Below are 20,818 nucleotides of genomic sequence, written 5' to 3'. Positions count from 1 at the left end.
GAGAATACAGCTGGACTGGAAGTTGCAAGACTGCACGTGTTTTATTGAACTACAAAGAATAGTAGTGCTGTTTTCTGTGGTCTGATCACAAATAAAGAAGTTTATGAAAGATTTGCCAGAAGTCTGTTCTCTGGCTACCCCAAGACAGCTCACGGTGCCACAGGCAGCTTAAATTGAATGTGAACAAGTGCAAAATGATGCACATGGAGTTAGCACCCAAGAAAAAGATCTTGATGTCATTGTGGATACTATGTTGAAACCCTCAGTTCAGTATGCAACTGCAGTTAAAAAAGTAAATAGAATGTTAGGAATTATTCAGAAAGGAATTGAGAACACAACTAAATATATCATAATGCTTTTGTATAGATCTATGGTGCAACTGCACCTTGAATATTTTGTTCAGTTCTTGTCACCCCCATCTCATAAAAGATGCAGAGGAACTAGAAAAGATTCAGAGAGGCAAGGTAAAGAGGAGAAGGAGCTGATTCGATTTCCATTCCGCAGCTGAAATATACCGGGGGTAAGGCTTGCTTCTAGCCCCGACAGCAACCAGGTGAGGCGAATATCAGTGACGTCGAGGGGCGGGACCCGGAAGTAGGCCTACAAAATCAGCCTACTTGTGGCACGCAGCCGACGCTGGTGCGCTGCCAAACCGCACGCGCCTAAGGGGGGTGCGGCTATGCCGGGCTTTGCCTGGCTTCGCCTGGATCTCGCCTGGATTTCGCATGGACTTTGCTTCGACTTTGCTTGGATCTCCTTCACCTAATCAATTCTTTGAAAAGGTATCTGAAGATTTCTGCCCCAGGCTGTAATTTTCAAACTCCTTTTACCTCGAATACCTCCATAAGTGAAACCTCTTTGTTTATATGCAAACGATAGCCCTACCACATTATTCACTACCCAGTGGTGTATTTCCTGTTGTATATTACCTAAAAGTAAATAATGCCACATAGCAAAAGGAAGGCAAAATGAGGCCTTCCTCTGTTGCTGCAATTGCTGAGCTGGGGCAGAGGACGGTGTCAGAATGGCTAGGTACCCCCCAGGAATCCCCTGTAGAGCTGACCACAATAGGAGTGGGTTCGGAGCGGAATCTGCCCCCTTTGGTCAAAGAGACCTCGTTGAGCCTAGGGGCACCGGTAACACCTCCACCACCTGGCAAAGAAGGGGTTTCCCCGCTAGAAGGGCCAGGAAAAGTGCGAGAAGCCTTAAGTACTCCGGAGATATCAGGAAAAGATAGCAGAGGAATTAAAGGACTAATACCAACGGAGTTAGAGATTCAAGATTCCATTGGAACATCTGAATTGGGAGACTTGGGAAGTACTTATTCAATTCCTAAGGAAGAAAGTATTCCGAAGATAGAAAAATCTCTTAAGAAAAAACAGCAGGATATTGAAATAGTTTTAAAACCTACTAGAACTGTGATGTTGAAACCAGTTAATATTACATTGGAAACTCTTTGGAATTATATTGCTAAATTAGACACTTCAATTGTAAACTTAATGCTGTAATGGAAATTAATAATTCTTTAAAGAAAAATACTGAAAAGATCAACAAAGAGAAATTTGTGAAATAGATAAACGTATGATACAAGTTGAAAAAATCCAGAACCATCAAGTTAAAATAGAAGAGGAGTTTCATAGAAAATTTGAAATTTTAGAAAATTTAGTGAGAACATTGGATCTAAGAGTTATTAATTTCCCAATGATAAAGCAATTAAGTCCTTTGGAATTGTTTAAAAGTTATATAACACAGGTGCTTAATATTCCAGAACAGTGTCTACCTATAATTGTAAGAGCCTTTTATGTTGGAACAAGAAAAAGGGAACAAGAACAAATTCAGACAATACAGGAAGTTAAGGAGGGAGAAAGATTAGAACAAAAGTCTCTTTTAGAAAATTCAATAAATATTTCTGATTTTCTACAAAAGTCCCAAGAGGACTTTGAAGTAAGGAGTAGAGGGACATTGTTGATTCAATTTGCTTTTATTACAGATAAAGATAATGTTATGAAATTCTTTTTCCATTATAGATTGAAAATGTTTTATGGGCAAAGATTAAGGATATTCCCAGATCTGGTAAGGACCACCCAGCTCCGTAGAAAGAAATTCTTGGTTTTGAGGAAAGAAGTACTAGATAGGAGTGGTTCTTTTCTACTCAAATATCCCTGCAGGTGTGTCATTAAATATGAAGGGGAAAACTATCTGTATACAGACCCAGACCATCTTAAGAGTCTTCTCGCAGATCAAACACTGGCTATTTAGTGGAAAAAGGGGTATCAATTGCACTATTTCTTACAGAATTAGTTTAACTGTAGAATTAAAACGCTCATGATATGAGGCTTCACTTAATTTTACCTTTGTTTGGGACAGAAATTGATTTACTATATTACCGAAAAAACATTATATTACTGTTTTCATGTTTGGATAAATGTAATCAATTTTCTGTTATTACAAATCACAAGATTTTCTTATAATTGCATTTTGAAAATTCAATAAATTAAAAAAAAAAAGATTCAAGATTCAGAGAAGGGCAACTAAAATAATAAAGGGGATAGAATGGTTCCCTCATGAAGAAAGTCTAAACGGGTTAGAGCTCTTCAACTTGAGAAGAGACAATTGAAAGGGGATATGACAGAGGTTTATAAAACCTTGAGTGGGGTGGAACAGAGACATAGGGAATGGTTATTTATTATTTTAAATGTTACAAGGGCTAGAAAGGACTTGCCATAAAACTACTGAGTAGCAGATTTAAAACAAGTTGGAGAAGGTATTTTTTCACTTATCCCACAATTAAGCTGCGGGATTTGTTGCCGAAGGATGTGGTTAAAGCATTTAGCACAACTGAGTTTAAAAAGGATTTGGATAAGTTCCTGGAAAAAAAGGTCTATAAACAAGAATCAGGGAAGTCAGGGTTGAAATCCTGCTGCTGTTCCTTCTGACTCTGGGCAAGCAACTTCACCTTCCATTACCTCAGGTAGAAACTAAACTAAAAGCCCTCTGTGTGCAGGGGAATAACTACAGTGTCTGAATGTAACTTGTCCTGAACTACCAACGAAAAGGTATGAGCTAAAAAAACACCCTCTATATAAATAAATAAATAAATAAATAATTATTAGCCAGGAAGACTTGAGGAAAGCTATTTCTTATCCCTGGGTGTGGGCAAATCTCGATTGACCATTGCTGGAGATAGAATGCTGGGCTAGCTGTGTAGGGGGAATTCAGACCAAATTTTTCTGAGTATATCTTAAAGGAGCTTAGGCTCTCTGAACCAAAGGAACAGGAAGACAGACAGCAAAGCATCATGGGCATTCTTCTATTTTATGCTGAAACTGAGAAATGCAGGCCTTGCAGGAGGAATGCATAGGTTGTAAAACCTATCCTGGCATGGGCATTTGTCTGCCCATGCCAGGATACTGATTGGAGGTTGCTTATTTCTAATGCCATTTTGAGGCTACGCAAGTCTCTATGCTGAGATGAGCTCTTCACAAGCATGTGAAACTCCCAATCAGAAAACTGTGTAGCCCTCATCCATATGCATTGAGTATATGCATTATGCAGATAGACTGCTATTAAGTAAGTGAAACAAAGGAGCAAGGGGTTCCTGCCATCGAAGAAAGGATGCCAATCTACAGACTTCACCCAGGAGAGCAGAAAAAAATCTGCCTGCAACCCAGCTAATTCTCTGAAGTGGAGAGAGACTACCCGATGCCTTGGCCCAGCTGCAGAACTCCCGGACCAGCTCACTGAAAACACAGATGCAAATGTCTTCACAGAGAGAACTGATCTGTCTCTCTTAACTGCTGTTTACCAGTGTGATGAGAAAACAAACTAACTTTTAAGAGGTCTGAAGTTATCGCTAACTTGTGGGTAGATAGTTCTGCTTACTTTGAATGAAATCTGTGGCAAGCTTCTGGTCAATAAGCTGTAATGCTACTTTAGAAACTGTAACTGCCTCTAACTTTCTAAATCACCGAAACGATCCTTACATCAATCAATTATATCTTAATTGATAAAACTCTCAATAAAACCTCTAACATTAGACAAACTGAATGACTCCTTGTTCTGATTAAAACAAACTTTGATCAACCATAGTTGGAACTATTAATAAAATCATAAATTCTGAATGTTATATACTGGAGGTTCCAAAAATATGATTGCTCAATATCATTAGTGCTACCATTGCTCTTACAGCTGTACCCTTGATTTGACCAGCATGGCACTTCTTATGCTCTTATGGTCTCATATAGCCTTGCCTAGGTAGACCAAATATATGTTAAATAACTTTGCCAATAGGATAGATCCCTGTGGCACTCTACTGGTGACTGTGTGAGTAGGATGATGATGCTGATTCTAGTGAAACAGTGTGGGAGCAAGTTTGGAGGAAGGAGTTGAACCCAGTTGGTGTCAGGCCTGCTAGCAGGTAATCACTGTTGTAGTCAACAGTGTTTAAGGCCGCAGAGAGGTAGAGGGGTACCAGCAAGGATGGTTGCCCACGATTCATACACAGTCTTATTACATCAAGCAAGCTCACTAGTACTACCTCTGTGTTGAAATGTGGCCTAAAGCCCGATTGAAATGGATTGAAGCTCTTTGTGGTCCACAGGAAATCAGATAGCTGTGCTAATACAGCTTTTTCAATTATATAACTTATTTATTTATTTTATTTATTTAAATTCTTTTAATATACCGATGCTCCAGACCAGGTCTTATCGTACCTGTTTACAATAAACTAGGGTGTAACCAGTTAACACTGAAAGCAAAATGGTAGGTTTGAGTCTGGGAGGTAATTGCTCAGCTCATTTGTTTCTTTAGAGTTGGTCAATTTTTTTAGGCAGTCTGGAAATGTCCTTCTGTTAACAATGCATTTACAATGTGGACAGGCAGTCAAATAGCCCAGATTTGGCCTTCTTGTTTATTCAGAAGGGGCAGGGTTCTTCCAGCCATTTTGTAACTTGAAGATGAATAAATGGTGTTTTATTTAGGGATGATTATTTGTATTTTTCTGTAAGTATAGTTATTAGGCTTTTAGGTCTGCATGGGGAGGGCAGTTATATTAGCATTCTGTATTATTATACTATTTTCTATGTTTGTAGCTTGCTTAGAATTTATTAAAATTAGGGGTAGATTTTCAAAGGGTACTGGGGCGGATTTTAAGAGCCCTGCTCGCCTAAATCCACCCAAATCCGGGCGGATTTAGGCGAGTAGGGCCCTGCGCGCCGGTGAGCCTATTTTACATAGGCCTACCGGCGCGCGCAGAGCCCCGGGACTCGCGTAAGTCCCGGGGTTTTCTGAGGGGGGCGGTCCCGAACCGCGCGGCGTTTTCGGGGCGTGTCGGGAGCGTTCCGGGGGCGGGCCCGGGGGCGTGGCCGCGCCCTCCGGACCCGCCCCCAGGTCGCGTCCCGGCACGCTAGCGGCCCGCTGGCGCGTGGGGATTTACGTCTCCCTCCGGGAGGCGTAAATCCCCCGACAAAGGTAAGGGGGGGTTTAGACAGGGCCAGGCGGGTGGGTTAGGTAGGGGAAGGGAGGGGAAGGTGAGGGGAGGGCAAAAGAAAGTTCCCTCCGAGGCCGCTCCGATTTCGGAGCGGCCTCGGAGGGAACGGGGGTAGGCTGCGCGGCTCGGCGTGCGCCGGCTATACGGAATTGATAGCCTTGCGCGCGCCGATCCAGGATTTTAGCAGCTACGCGCGTATCTACTAAAATCCCGCGTACTTTTGCTTGCGCCTGATGCGCCAGCAAAAGTACGCCAAATCGCGCGGTTTGAAAATCTACCCCTATGTGCGTAACCCCAAAAACCTGCCCCTGTGTGCCGATCCTATCTTGCATAGGCTCGGCGGCGTGCGCAAGCCCCAGGACGCGCGTACGTCCCGGGGCTTTGAAAAAGGAGCATTCTGGGGGCGGGGCCGTGGGTGGGGCACCAGTCCGGGGGCATTCCGGGGGCGGAGCACCAGTCCGGGGCGGTCCGGGGGCGGGGCCAAGGCCTCCTCCGTTGTGGCTCTGCTGAGGGATGTTGCGCCGGCAGCCAGCCGGCGCGCGCAAGTTACGCCTGCCCGGCATAACTTTGATGATAAAGGTCAGGGGGGGATTTAGATAGGGCTGGGGGGCGGGTTAGGTAGGGGAAGGGAGGGAAAGGTGGGGGGAGGCAGAAAGAAAGATCCCTCCGAGGCTGCTCCGATTTCAGAGCGGCCTCAGAGGGAACGGAGGAAGGCTACGTGGCTCGGCACGTGCAAGTTCCACAATTGTGCACCCCCTTGCGCACGCCGACCCTGGATTTTATAACATGCGTGTGGCTGCACGCACATGTTATAAAATCGGGCGTAGATTTGTTAACGCCAGGTTGCGCGAACAAATCTACGTCCACGCATATGTCTGAAAATCTACCCCTTAGCGTGTAATAAATGCATAAATAATTTAATAAATACTTAAATAACCCTTTATGGTAAGGTCCATTGGTAATTTAGAGGGTAGAAATGAAGCATATTTCATGCCTCCTTCTGCATGTTCCAAATATCTTTTCACTGGCTATGATGAAATGTTTAATTTTATGAGAATCTCATGAATAGTTCCTTTTAAGACAGTTACCAACTGAGGAAACCTGAATATCTTCATATATGTGCCCGCCAGAGTTCAAAAGTCAGTGGGGTAAACTGAGCCCATAGTTTCTATTTACATCTTACTTAAACACGTGTTTTGGTAAGAAGTAAATAATACCGCTATGTACTACTCATGAAACATGCAGGTTATACATCTTTTTTTATGTTTCACATTTTTTAAATAATATTTGGGATATTGTTGATAAAATTAACACAGAAGAACAAAAAAGAAGAATGATATACATTCCATATCCAACCAAAGAATCAATCTTGTTAAACAATCAAGCTTGGGAGTTGTGTTCCTTATATTCTTCAAGCAACAGCAGGATTCAGAACAATACCAATACACAGATTATATTATCCCCCTTCCCCCACCTATCCACAACATGAGAAATCTATCACTGCAACTGTTCCATAGAAAAAATCAATAATTGTTCAGAACTAAACTGCGGGCCCGTGGTGGCAGAGATGAAATATATAGCATCCAAAAATAACTAAGATCTTCTGTTTCCCTTTAGGAGATACTGTCTTTCTGGTGAGGAGCTCCATAAGCACAAAATTGTGAACAATGTTCCTCCGGTGCGTAAAGGAAAGTGTAAACTCTGCTCTGCCATAATGAAGGATCACCAAAGTCGCCAATAAAAATATCTTTGAGATCCAAAGCTTTTGAAACCCAGTTCCAAAGGTGCCAGATGTCAGCAAAGGAGCATTAAAAGACCATTTTATATAATTTCATATAAATCTTTGTAATAAATAATTAATACACTTTTCTCTTAAATACTTGTACAGTGTTTTCATATATCTGCTCAGCCTTCATTTCCCCACAATGAGCATCCTTAGCTTGTCTAGTTGCTCCTGATATGATAATTATTCCATCTGTCTTGGGCGCTTTGTCATTATTCTGTGAAACTCCTTCAGTTTCATCCATATCATTCTTGTACAAAGGCAAGCAAGATTGTTTTCAGTGTTCCAGATGATGCTTTACTAAAGCCTTCTAAATTCATTTTTCCTTCTATTACTCACCCTTTCCACAATGCAAGGACCTTTGCCTTGTTGCTAACAATGTACTGTCATCTGGACACATAAGTCATTTTATCCTCATGTTCTTGAACATCCTCTCCTAGATAATAATTTTTTATTTATTTTTTTTTTTTTACCACAGAAATGCATTTCCCCTTAAATTGTCTTATTTTCCAGGATACTGCTATTCTTGTTTTATTTTTCTAAAAATATGAAACCAACTCTCAGATTACTTGCTGTTTTCTCACTGGTGTACTCTTTCTGCTTGGTTTCTGTGGGATTTTGTTATTTCATCACAGTCTGTCTTTTTTCTTTTTTTTGTGAGAATCTCAGAAGGGGAATTTGGAATTGTCATTTCACTATGTTAATGCTGACGTTTCCTGCTATATTTGAAGTGAAGCTACTCTGCACTACAGATCATTACATTTGTGATGAAGTCACAAAGCTATCACAAAAGAGAGTAAGCAACAATAAAATGGCCAGTTACTTGTATGCAAGGCTATTACGTTTAAAAAAAACAACCAACCACATGATAAACAAGGGAGGACATCAGAATCCCATCTATCTAGTCTGGGTGATACATCATTAGAAAGTGAGGTTTATTAAATATTAAAGGCTATTTGAGAGAATTTCCTGCACTGGCTTTCTCTGTGTCTGGAGCATTCAGCAGATCTGGAGGTAGCTAGGCCATATTATATTCCATCCAGTGGACTACCCCTCAGAGGTTTGGGGAAGGTCATGCAGACTTTCTGCTTGAAACTGTATACCATTAATGTCCTTAAAGATGAGTAAGGATGATGAGCATTGGCAAAAGGATATTGAAATAAAAATAACTGCCCATGGAAAGCATTGCCAATCTGATTAGCGACTTTTTTTTATTTTTAGAGTAAAATAGGAATTGTCTCAAATCCATCTGAGATATTGCATTTGATAGAAGAATGCATGAAATATAAAAATTAGCCCTACAGAATACCCCATAACGTAACTTTCTGGTTGTCTCACATTGTAAGAGAATAACAATTTATAAGTAATTATCAATTAGTTTTTAAAATACATTGGATGGCTCAACTTCAGTTAATTTGTTAGTAAACAGAATTCAGAGGGTAATTTTTGAAACCCCCATGTGCAGCCTGCAAGCACATTTTCAAAGGGAAACTTCCTGCAGCGTGTCCCTTTGAAGATTTGGGCAGTATGCACAACCGGGCTATTTTTGTAGTCGCGTGCTTCATCCCTGCAGAGGAGCAGGTGCAAAAAATGCACTGGACATACAAATTTGAAAATTAAATCTCCATGCATATTTTCTCTCCCCAGACTTAACCTTGCTCACTTTTCACCACTGCAGGCAAATGTACATGTGCTGTTTTCCAGCATGCATACTTTTACCTGCACATCAGGGAGGCAATAATCTTTATTATTGCTCTCCATTCTATATAATCAAACATCAGTCAGTTAATTTCTTTCTTTTTTCAGATTATCCTTACCAATCTCATATAGGCAATAAAGTTCCAGCCGATATTACTCCATTGAATTTGCACTAAAAGTATGTTCTGAATACATGATTCACATATTTGTCTTCTTCCTGACTGAAGATTCACTCTTCCTCACTTCACTCCACTTCTCAGGTCATGATTTGATTTTATTTGTTTTCCCGTGCTCTCTCTTTTCTTTTCTAAAGTCAGTATTTAGGAATAGAATAAGATGCAGATGACTTAGTGGTATTGAAACTTTCCTTTCAAGACGTCTAGGCTGAAGCTAGTGCAGACCGCTATAGAAAAAATGCTGTTACCACCTAATGGACCTTTAAATTGGTGTGTAATTAGTAGATGATTCCAGTCCTATTCCAAGATGACAGGAATCCACATCATAAAGATCTCCATAGCAACAGACACTAATTGGCAACAGTTTTTATAGCCTTAGAATAGGTCAAAAAAAGAAATGGCCTGGAGATGGAACTCTCCTCTCATTTCTAGAGGTCATCTTGTCAGATGAACTCCTGAAAGCCAGAGGAGTAGCCTAGTGATTAAAGCAGTAGGCTGATAAGCAGGGTTCACTCCCATTGCCTCTGGTACATACTTAAGGTTTGATTTACCAATGTTTTTTTTTTTTTTTTTACCATTTTGTGACTATGGAGAAAAAACCCTAGTAAATCAGGCCCTTAGATTTTATGCCCTTGGGGGGCAGGGAAAATACCTACAGTACTTGAATGTAATCTCATCTTCGGCTATCAGTAAAGAGGCCTGAGCTAAAAATAAAATAAAAAAGCATGCTAAAGCAGTAGTAATATCGATAACTCTTAAAGTATCACTTTGCCAGTTTGTTAGTTAAATTTCCTTCTTTGTGAACTTCTTTTCATGCTTTCTTTCTCTTTCGTCCAAATAAATTGTATTCCTTATATTTTATTTTACAGATGTCTAGAATGAAAGGTGTACACCAGTCATTATAGAAGCATAATCTCTTAGTAACGCTGTTTTCTGACTCATTTGTTCTTGTCTATTCCTGCTTTATATTGGAAGCCTGCATAGTGGTCTGATGATGGCTCATATAGCACTATAGCACTATCCTAGCTTGCATTCATTTGTAGAGGGCAATTTTCAAAAGTCATTCTTATGGATTAATGGCCATTTGCCCCCAGAAAATTGCCCACCCCATGTGCTGGTAAAGTTGCGCTAGTATAACTTCACCTGCAGCTACAAAGTTGAGCAGGTACTTTTCCATAGGCAATTTTCAAAGGGAAAATTCTTTTTTGAAAATGGCAGCAAATTCCATGGTTAAAAGTATCCCTGTAGACTTTGCACTTCTGTGGGCAGGTTCAGAATTTAGGATGGAAAAGTTTTAAGTAAAGTGGCAGTTTTCAAAAAATTCAAATATGTTTCTTTCATGAAATGAAATAACTAAGTTCAAAACAGGAAATCTCTGTAATTAACTGACAATGAAATTATTTTCAAAAATTTCTGGTGCAAATGCTTTCTTAAGAATGCCTGTGTTTGCATTGTCTGTTCTATATCTGTTCTGCAAATTACTGAAGGCTTTAAATTATCAGTGTTGATAATCTGATACATTTCATGAGCACTAAAATTGGCTAGCAAACAAAATAGGGAGATGTTTTCCTTTATTGGTAATGGTTTTATTTTAATATACCAATTTTCAAAAAGTTCACAATGGTGTACAACAAATGCTAAATAATTAAATATAAATAATGCAACATAAGAAAGCAAATAAAAATAAAATAACATAATATATTACAAATGTAGATACAATCAACAAAACAGAATTATAAAAAAAGTCCATAAAACACTTAATCAAAGACCTGTGAATACAACCAGGATTTCACTAATTTCTGAAACTTCATAAAATTGATCTCTGTACAGAAATCAAATGGTAAAGAAGGGGAGTTTGATACTGAAAAGTGCTCTGTCTTGTGTCTTCTAACCTGATTTTTCGTGGCAGGGAATCCTTAACGATTCTTTTTGTGATGATTTCAGTACTCTCACTGATTAAATAATCTAAAAGATTAGCTAAATGGTCAGGTTTACATTTAACTAAAGCTTTGTATGTAAGACACAGGACTTTAAAATGTATCCTGCAACATTGTAGTTCTTGTAAGAAAGGGGAGACATGATCCAATGTAGTTCTTGTAAGAAAGGGGAGACATGATCATACTTAGAGGCACCAAATACAATTTTAGCAGCGGTATTCTGTAATACCTACATATAAAGAATCACATAGCCAATTTGAGATTATACAAGTGCACAAGCTAGCATAGCCAAGTCAACTTTACTTACAAACATAGCTAATTTAAAAATCATTTGGAGCTGATACAAAAAAACAAATCTGGATAAAAATGACACTTGCTTTGAAATAGCGATATTTTGCATATAAGGGATAAGTTTAACATCTGACTTACATTTGATTTGTGTGATTTGTATATTATACAAGAATATCGGTATATAAAAAAAAAAATAAATAAATAAATAAATAAATCTCTCAAACCAAACAGCTTCTGACTTTTGAGGATTTAATTGTAATTTATGTTCCTGTAGCTGTAGAGGACATTGGTCTCCCAGTAGCTGGCCCTAGGTCCCTGCCTGGTAGATAACAGCTAAGAGGGATAAGACCATTCCATGCAGCACCTCCCCCTGAGGATGCTTGCAATGGTTCAGTTCTCTGTCCAGAAAGGGTGGGGGGAGGGGGGGGGGCAGAAGCAGAGCCTTAGTGCATCAGGTCAGTTTGATTTGGGTGTTGTTGAGTTACTCCTGTCCTGGTTTTGAAATGGAAGATTGTTCTTTTTCCAGTGCACCCCTTGCCTGGTAGGGGTTATCCCTTCCTGAGAGTAGAAAGGACTTTAGTAAGAACATTTTCCAAGTTTGTTTGTGCTTGGGTGAATCCTGTTCCTGCTGGTAAAGAAACCCCTGTAATCACAGGGCAGGAGGAAGAAGACCTGGTTATTTCTTTCCAGCTAGTGAGAGGACTACAGTGACTCTTCATCCAGTGGTGAAGTTTGGGATTTTTAAGAGTTGCATTTTAATGAGGAGGTTTTTTGGAGCACTCCTCCTCACAGTGTGGCTGGACTGTAAAAGCCCTGCTGGTATCCTGAAAAAGGCAAAATACAGAAGGAGTTCAGAAGAGAAGTGTTCAAGATCAGATCTCCACCCTGAGGAAAACAGGACACAAGGTGAGAACATCTGGAGCACAATTGGACTGCAAGTATGAGATATTTTTCAGGATTTAGGGGACTCCCTTCAATAGTTTGATACTTGTACAGACTGAAGAAGAGAGAGTTCCCCATGTATTACCCAGATTGAACACAGAGGTGAAGTAGATCAAAATTGTAGAGCATATAGAAAGATGTGGTTTAATGGAACACAGTGAACATGGATTTACCCAAGAGAAGTCTTGCCTAACAAATCTGCTTCATTTTTTTTGAAGGGGGTTAATAAACATGTGGATAAAGATGAACCAGCAGATGTAGTGTATTTGGATTTTCAGAAGGCATTTGACAAAGTCCCTCATGAGAGGCTTCTAAGAAAACTAAAAAGTCATGGGATAGGAGGCGATGTCCTTTCATGGATTACAAACTGGTTAAATGACAGGAAACAGAGAGTATGATTAAATGGTCAATTTTCTCAGTGGAAAAGGGTAAATAGTAGTCTCAGGGACCAGTGCTTTTCAATATATTTATAAATGATCTTGAAAGGAATACAACACATGAGGTTATCAAATTTATGGATGATACAAAATTATTCAGAGTGGTTAAATCACAAGCGGATTGTGATACATTACAGGCGGACCTTCCTAGACTGGAAGATTGGGCATCCAAGTGGCAGATGAAATTTAATGTGGACAAGTGCAAGGTGTTGCATATAGGGAAAAATAACCCTTGCTGTAGTTACACAATGTTCGGTTCCATATTAGGACCTACCACTCAGGAAAAAGATCTGGGCATCATAGTGGATAATACTTTGAAATCATCAGCTCAATGTGCTGCAGCAGTCAAAAAAGCAAAGAGAAATTTAGGAATTATTAGGAAGGGAATGGTTAATAAAACGGAAAATGTCATAATGCCTCTATATCGCTCCATGGTGAGATTGCACCTTGAGTACTGTGTGCAATTCTGGTCGCCGCATCTCAAAAAAGATATAGTTGCGATGGAGAAGAAACAGAGAAGGGCAACCAAAATGATAAAGAGAATGGAACAGCTCCCCTGTGAGGAAAGGCTGAAGAGGTTAGGGCTGTTCAGCTTGGAGAAGAGATGGCTGAGAGGGGATATGATAGAGGTCTTTAAGATCATGAAAAGTCTTGAACGAGTAGATGTGAATCAGTTATTTATATCTTCAGATAATAGAAGGACCAGGGGGCATTCCATGAAGTTAGCAAGTAGCACAGTTAAGACTAATCGGAGAAAATTCTTTTTCACTCAACGCACAATTAAGCTCTGGAATTTGTTGCCAGAGGATGTGGTTAGTGCAATTAGTGTGCTGGGTTCAAAAAAGGTTTGGATAAGTTCTTGGAGGAGAAGTTCATTACCTGCTATTAATCAAGTTTACTTAGGTAATAGCCACTGCTATTAATTGCATCAGTAGCATGGGATCTTCTTGGTGTTTGGGTACTTGCCAGGTTCTTGTGGCCTGGTTTGGCCTCTGTTGGAAAGAGGATGATGGACCCTTGGTCTCACCCAGCATGGCAATTTCTTATGATCTTATGTTCTTAAGAGAAGTAACACATCAATTGAACATTCATTTAATTTTTGAACACCCACATCATGTCCTGCCTATTTCTACAGGTCTATCATCTCCAAAGTGGACAGTAACACATCTCAGGGAGGATCCCTGCTAATCGCCTGGGCCTAAAAGTTTAAGCCTTTACCCAATAGAAAGAATCCACTCATTGGGACTTGTTAAAATTGGGAAAGTGGCAAAAGGAGATAGCCCCAAGAAAAATTCTTTTGTATGCTTTTGGACTACCATAAAATCCAAACAAGGGTTACATAGCCAACATGCAATCCTGTCCAAAAATTGATTAAAATTGTTTATATCTTGTGTAGAATCAGTGTTAAAAGCAGCTAATAATTGAATATTGTGTGTGTATATATATATATATATATATATATATATATATATAATCTAAACCTAATCCTTGAATCGACTCTGTTAGTGGAGCTAAGAACAGATTAAAATTCTGTTGGGATAAAATTGTGAAGGGTAGTGGGTGTGTGAGCTCTTTGTGCTGTTGTGTAGTTGATGCAGCCTCGAGGATGAACCCACAAGGCCTATGCTGACTGCTGGCGAACACACTCTGTAGTGGGAGAGTCTGGAGCTTCACCTTTACCAGCTGCCTCCTCCATAGATTGAACCCTTGGGTTCAGGTGGTTGAGAGGACTTAGGCGGATCCCTAGGGTGGTGTCACCAACTAAAGTTCAAAAGCACGCTGAGGTCAGGGCAGGCAGCAGACTAACAGAGTCAGAGACAGGCTAAGCTTAGGGCAGGCAGCTAGCAAGAGCGGTCAGGTCCAGGCAAGGGGTCAGATTCAGGCAGCAGACAACTGTGGTCAGGTCCAGGCCAGAGGTCAAAATCCAGACAGTCAGGCCAAAGGTGGGCAAAGACACACTGAAGACACTGGACAAGACAGATAAGATAAGGCAAGGTTGGATAAGGTGAGCTGGACAAGGAAAACTAGAGAAGGCTGGTTGAGGCAAGGCTGGAAGGCAAGGCAGGAAGGCAAGGCTGGAGAAGACAAGGCTGGATTGAGGCACAGGAACACAGAAATCAGGGACACTAGGCAACACATACTGCAAGGCAGACCTGTTGCTGAGGCGAAGTATTGCTGTGAGGTCCTTGCTTAAATAGGCTGGTCGGCCTGATTTCATTGAAGGGCGCCGCTCAGCGTTTCCCGCCACGGAGCCCATATAACATGCACATATGCGTACATGCGTGCCCAAGGAGGATCCAGGATAGGAGCAGCATAGCAGCATGTGGAGCCATGCCCAGCAGCGCTGAGGAGACAGTGGTGTCCCAGCCACAGGAGCATGCCAATGGCATATTGGACTGCTCGTAACAGCCTCAGGGTGAATACAGCGGCTTGCGGGACCATCCTGCGAGCCATATTCCTAATAAAAATGGATCCTTGAGGTACTCCACAAGCAACATCGTTTAGAGAGGATGAATCAGTCCTCCATGTAACAAAAAAAATAATGATTTTCTAAAAACAATTTAAATCATTTCAAAACTGTATCCATAATTCTTGCAAATGGGTCAGCAATAATTTATGACTGACTGTATCAAATGCTGAACTCATATCGAGACTAGCTTTACCCCTAATTTTATTATTTATTTATTTATTTATTTTTAATTTTTATATACCGGAATTCCTGCATACAATACAAATCAATCCGGTTTACATGAAACGATAAGTTGCCCTGGTCTGGGAGCTCCGACCGGGGCTTTATACAAGGAACATTGAACAGTAACAATAAACCATTAAACGTTTTCGTATTTTAAAACAATTAGCGGGTTAAACATTGCAAATTAACTGGTGAACAAAGATAATCCAAGTTCTGTGAATTGACTAGGTTAAACCATGAGCATAATACTTGCAGGATGATATCAATAAACTAAATACTTTTACTCTTGGGAGTACAAAGGAATATTAATAAATAAATATTGATATTAAGCATAGACAGTAAAGCAGTCTCTCTACTAAAATCTTTAAGGAAACCTTACTGCCATGGGTGAAGCGCATTAATGTTTTCAGCTCTTAAGCTGCATGAAGACAACCTTCTCAATTATTTTCATCACAAAAAGTAGGTTAGCTTTAGGTTGATAGTTTTGGGGGTCAGTAGGTTCTAAAAAATTTTTCTTAAGAATAGGATGGACTAAAGTCAGTTTTAGAGATTGCAGAATACACCCCTCTCTCAGGCAAGCATTAACTATAGATGTTAGATGTCATGCAAGGCCCAATTCTTTATCCTGTGGCTCCATGTGTGCATGTGGTAGTGACTGCACTTTGACTAGGGTTGCCAATTTGCTACAGATTTTCCAGGCTTGATCCAGATTTGATTTTACCCTCATTTCATGCTTGGACTTTTAGTTTTGATTTTCTTATTGCAGTAGCATTCACTCCCAACCCTCAAGGGCTAAAACAGATCAGATTTTCAGGATATCCCACATGAATATGCCTGATGCAGATTTGCATGCACACTGTTTTTATTATATGCAAATCTGTTTGTGGCCCTCGAGGGCTTGGAATGAATATAACTGCCTTTTCGCATTTCCTGAGAGAGGCAAAACTACAAGTTCCTTCATGTACTGGGATAAAAATAGGACTGGATCAGCCTGTCCAAAACATCTGGAACCAGTACCCAGGCAAACCACTTGGATGAGAGGACAAGACCAGGTGGGGGTAGCCAAGAGCCTTCCTTCCCTCAGTAAGAAAGGGAAATTGCCTTTCTCTAGTATGAAAAGACTGTTCTAGTGGACTGGGTGGAGAAAAATCAATTTGTTATTCAACAGCTATGAAGATGATTCAGCAGTGTGGGGCATGGAGAACAGAACAAAATGGCTGCTTAACAAGTCCATGTTGGTTTGCTGCTGGTGCAGGGATGGAGGCTGATGACCTGCAACCTCATTGGGCAGGGCAATGGGGATGGAGGGCAAATTGGGGGACGGTCTTTCCCACTCCTGTGGTTTTCCTGCTGCTTCTGCTTTCAGTGGAGGAAGGGACTAGTACCTGCTCTCTCTGAAATCAACACTGATGGATGCTACTTTTGCAAATTATATTATCTGAAAGATGGCCCCGTCTCTTTCTTCTAGTCATGCCCTGCTAATAGTAAAGATTACAAAAAATGGCAAATGTATAAAGAATATATCACACACTCTAATACAACATATCATATGTAGTGACATAAATTCATTGGAAAAAATTTTATTGTTGTATACAAAACATTTTATCAAAAGTCTTCAAAAACATTTAATTACTATTCATAGTTGGATACATAGAGTAAATAACAAATATTCATCATAAAAACACATTCATACACTCAAGCATACTATTAAAATTTTTTCTTTTTAGAGATTCTATATAATACAGTTGTTCCACTCCCTCTTTACACCATTGTATTGTATTTCTTCTGTAGTTCAAATTCACAAAATCATACTCCCAATGTGTTTTGCCGTGCAATCGGCTTCTTCAGGGGAGCATAATACACAGATCTTTGAAAGTTTCCTCCACAAAATCACCCAAATGTATCCACACCTTGGAAAATATTCCAATAAAAATGTATCATAATTTTCACAAATTCTTGAAAAACAAAATTTCTTTTAATTACAAAGGTGCATTCAATATTCAATCAGCACCAATTTACTAACCTCAATTTTCACAGTATCCTACTCTTGCTGCATACAGACAAACCAAATTTATTGGCCCCACAGTTTCACCTTTATCTCTTTTATAATCTGAAAAAACACAGAAAAAACATCTAAATCCCAAAAAACCCCTTAAAAATACCCATAGCTTTTCAAAAATAAATCTTACCAATTTCTTACAAAAAGCTCTTTAAACAAAGAAATGCAGCCACAATCAAAAACCATCATTTCTCAAAAATAGCTACAGAACTTTTTAAGAAGGAAAGATCTCCCGAAGCAACTCACCGTCAATAACGCTCAAAAATCAACTTTCCCGAACAATCAGCATTCTCGTAAGCTGTTTTCTGAAAGCGGAGCAATTTAAAGGGCTCTTAAACACCCATTTTAAATCCAAAATTGCTCCGCTTTCAGAAAACAGCTTACGAGAACGCTGATTGTTCGGGAAGGTTGATTTTTGAGCATCATTGACGGTGAGGTGCTTCGGGAGATCTTTCCTTCTTAAAAAGTTCTGTAGCTATTTTTGAGAAATGATGGTGTTTGATTGTGGCTGCATTTCTTTGATTTTTAAAGAAAGTCAACAGTAAAGGTATTTTGAAGATGTGGACTCTCTGAAAAATGGGAGTGTCGGGATGAGCGCTCAAACAGTGAGTTTTTTGTAGAAGGAAGTTGTTTAAAGAGCTTTTTGTAAGAAATTGGTGAGATTTATTTTTGAAAAGCTATGGGCCGGATTTTAAAAGGGTTACGCGCATAAGGTACACGCGTAACCCTTTTAAAACCCCCCTGCACGCGCCGAGCCTATTTTGCATAGGCTCGGCGGCGCGCGCAAGCCCCGGGACACGCGTAAGTCCTGGGGCTTCACAAGGGGGGAGTGTCGGGGGCGTGTCGGGTGGGCGGCGCGAATTTCGGGGTGTTCCGGGGGCGTGTCGGGGGTATGGTGCTGGCCCGGGGGCGTGGTCGAGGCCTCCAGACCAGCCCCCGGGTCGGGTGATGGTGCGCCAGCAGCCCGCTGGCGAGCGCAGAGTTAAGCCTGCTTCCTGCAGGCGTAACTTTAGCAACAAAGGTAGGGGGAAGGTTTAAATAGGGCCGGGGGGGGGAGGGGGGTTAGGTAGGGGTTTGTAGGGGATGGTGCGGGGGGGGGGGGGTAGAAGGAAAGTTCCCTCCGAGGCTGCTCCGATTTCGGAGCGGCCTCGGAGGGAACGGGCAGCGCGCGCCGGGCTTGGCGCGCGCGCGTTGCACAAATGTGCACCCCCTTGTGCACACCGAGCCCGGATTTTGTAAGATATGCGCGGCTATGCGTGTATCTTATAAAATCCAGCGCACTTTTGTTCATGCCTGGTTTGCAAACAAAAGTACGCGCGCGCGTACATTTATAAAATCTACCCCTATGGGTATTTTTAAGGGTTTTTTTGGGATTTAGATGGTTTTTCTGTGTTTTATCAGATTATAAAAGGTGAAACTGTGGGGCCAATAAATTTGGTTTGTCTGTATGCGGCAAGAATAGGATACTGTGAAAATTGAGGTTAGTAAATTGGTGCTGATTGAATATTGAATGCACCTTTGTAATTAAAAGAAATTTTGTTTTTCAAGAATTTGTGAAAATTATGATACATTTTTATTGGAATATTTTCCAAGGTGTGGATATATTTGGGTGATTTTGTGGAGGAAACTTTCGAAGATCTGTGTATTATGCTCCCCTGAAGAAGCCAATTGCACGGCGAAACATGTTGGGAGCATGATTTTGTGAATTTGAACTACGGAAGAAATACAATACAATGGTGTAAAGAAGGAGTGGAACAACTGTATTATATAGATTCTCTAAAAAGAAAAATTTTTAATAGTATGCTTGAGTGTATGAATGTGTTTTTATGGTGAATATTTGTTATTTACTCTATGTATCCAACTATGAATAGTAATTAAATGTTTTTGAAGACTTTTGATAAAATGTTTTGTATACAACAATAACATTTTTTCCAATGAATTTATATGTCACTACATATGATATGATCTAATAATAGTGAAGGCATTGAGCAAACTGCTGATCCTCTGTAGCCCTGATGTACCTCTACAGCTATGCTTTCCTGCGAGATGCCCTCTCTGAATCTGAGGGTACTGCCGCAGGGACTGGAGATGAGACCAGATTGGGGGGGGGGGGGGGGGGGACAAATGTCTCTTGCTATCAATCTGCTATTGCTAAGGGGTGCTCATGGCCCCAGCAGCATCGATTAGTAACTCTCTGACTATGCTATCCATCGGTGGCTGTTCACCAGACATCACACTAGTAAACAGATTGTCTAAACCCATTACATATATACTAGTAACCATCTTCAAATCCCAAACACAATTTATCTGAATCATGAAATAGATGAATCAGAATGCAATAGGAAGCACTGCACTGGCTTTAGCTGCTGCCCTAGTGCTGCTGCTGCCACCTTTCACTGAGTCTGCTTTCTTTTGACTGTGCACCATGCAAACAGTAGAAACTGAAGCAGACAGCAGTTGTGGCTGTTCCTATTTTTGACCCAAACTGCATCTGCTTCCCTGGAAGGTTTCCTTCTCTTAAAAATTCACACGATCTTAACCAGATGACTGCCGCTAAGACTACCACTATCACAACTACCACTACTTCTATTGCCCATGGCTCTCACTGGTCCTCTCTCATTCCCATATCTTCCTCTTAATGCCATTGATATGCTGGACTTTCTTAAGAAAGAGTTCACCAGTGATTAGGAGGTTTTGCAGTGTCACAGTGTATATGCACTACACTACTACAGTACTGATAGCGGCTGTGTGTGATCTCATTCCTGCCATGTGACTAATAGGGATGTGAATCGTTTTTTGACGATTTAAAATATCGTCCGATATATTTTAAATCGTCAAAAATCATTAGGGCCACGATACAATACCAATTCCCCCGATTTATCGTTAAAAAAATCGTAAATCGGGGGAAGGGGGAGGGCAGGAAAACTGGCACACTAAAACCCCCTAAAACCCACCCCCGACCCTTTAAATTAAATCCCCCACCCTCCCGAACCCCCCCCCCCAAATGCTTTAAATTACCTGGGGATCCAGCAGTGGTCCAGAACGGCGGCGGTCCGGAACGGCCCCCTCAATTGAATCCTGTTGTCTTCAGCCGGCGCCATTTTGCAAAATGGCCACCGCAAAATGGCGGCGGCCATAGACCAAAACGATTCGACGCAGGAGGTCGTTCCGGACCCCCGCTGGACTTTTGGCAAGTCTTGTGGGGGTCAGGAGGCCCCCCCAAGCTGGCCAAAAGTTCCTGGGAGTCCAGCGGGGTTCCGGGAGCGATTTCTTGCCGCGAATCGTTTTCCGTACGGAAAATGGCGCCGGCAGGAG

At 40.8% G+C, this 20,818-nt stretch overlaps 1 protein-coding gene across 3 annotated transcripts in view; it reads right to left on the bottom strand.

Moving 5' to 3' along the window:
* Window positions 1–20,818, bottom strand: part of KCNB2 (potassium voltage-gated channel subfamily B member 2) — a 440,763-nt gene that overhangs the window by 50,713 nt on the left and 369,232 nt on the right. The gene's annotated exons all lie outside the window — the stretch shown is intronic.

The sequence above is a fragment of the Rhinatrema bivittatum genome, chromosome 2 (assembly GCF_901001135.1).
Source record: "Rhinatrema bivittatum chromosome 2, aRhiBiv1.1, whole genome shotgun sequence".
In the NCBI taxonomy this organism is placed as follows: Eukaryota; Metazoa; Chordata; class Amphibia; order Gymnophiona; family Rhinatrematidae; genus Rhinatrema; species Rhinatrema bivittatum.
Note: the sequence above shows the minus strand (reverse complement) of the source record. Positions and strands in the feature narration are given on the sequence as shown.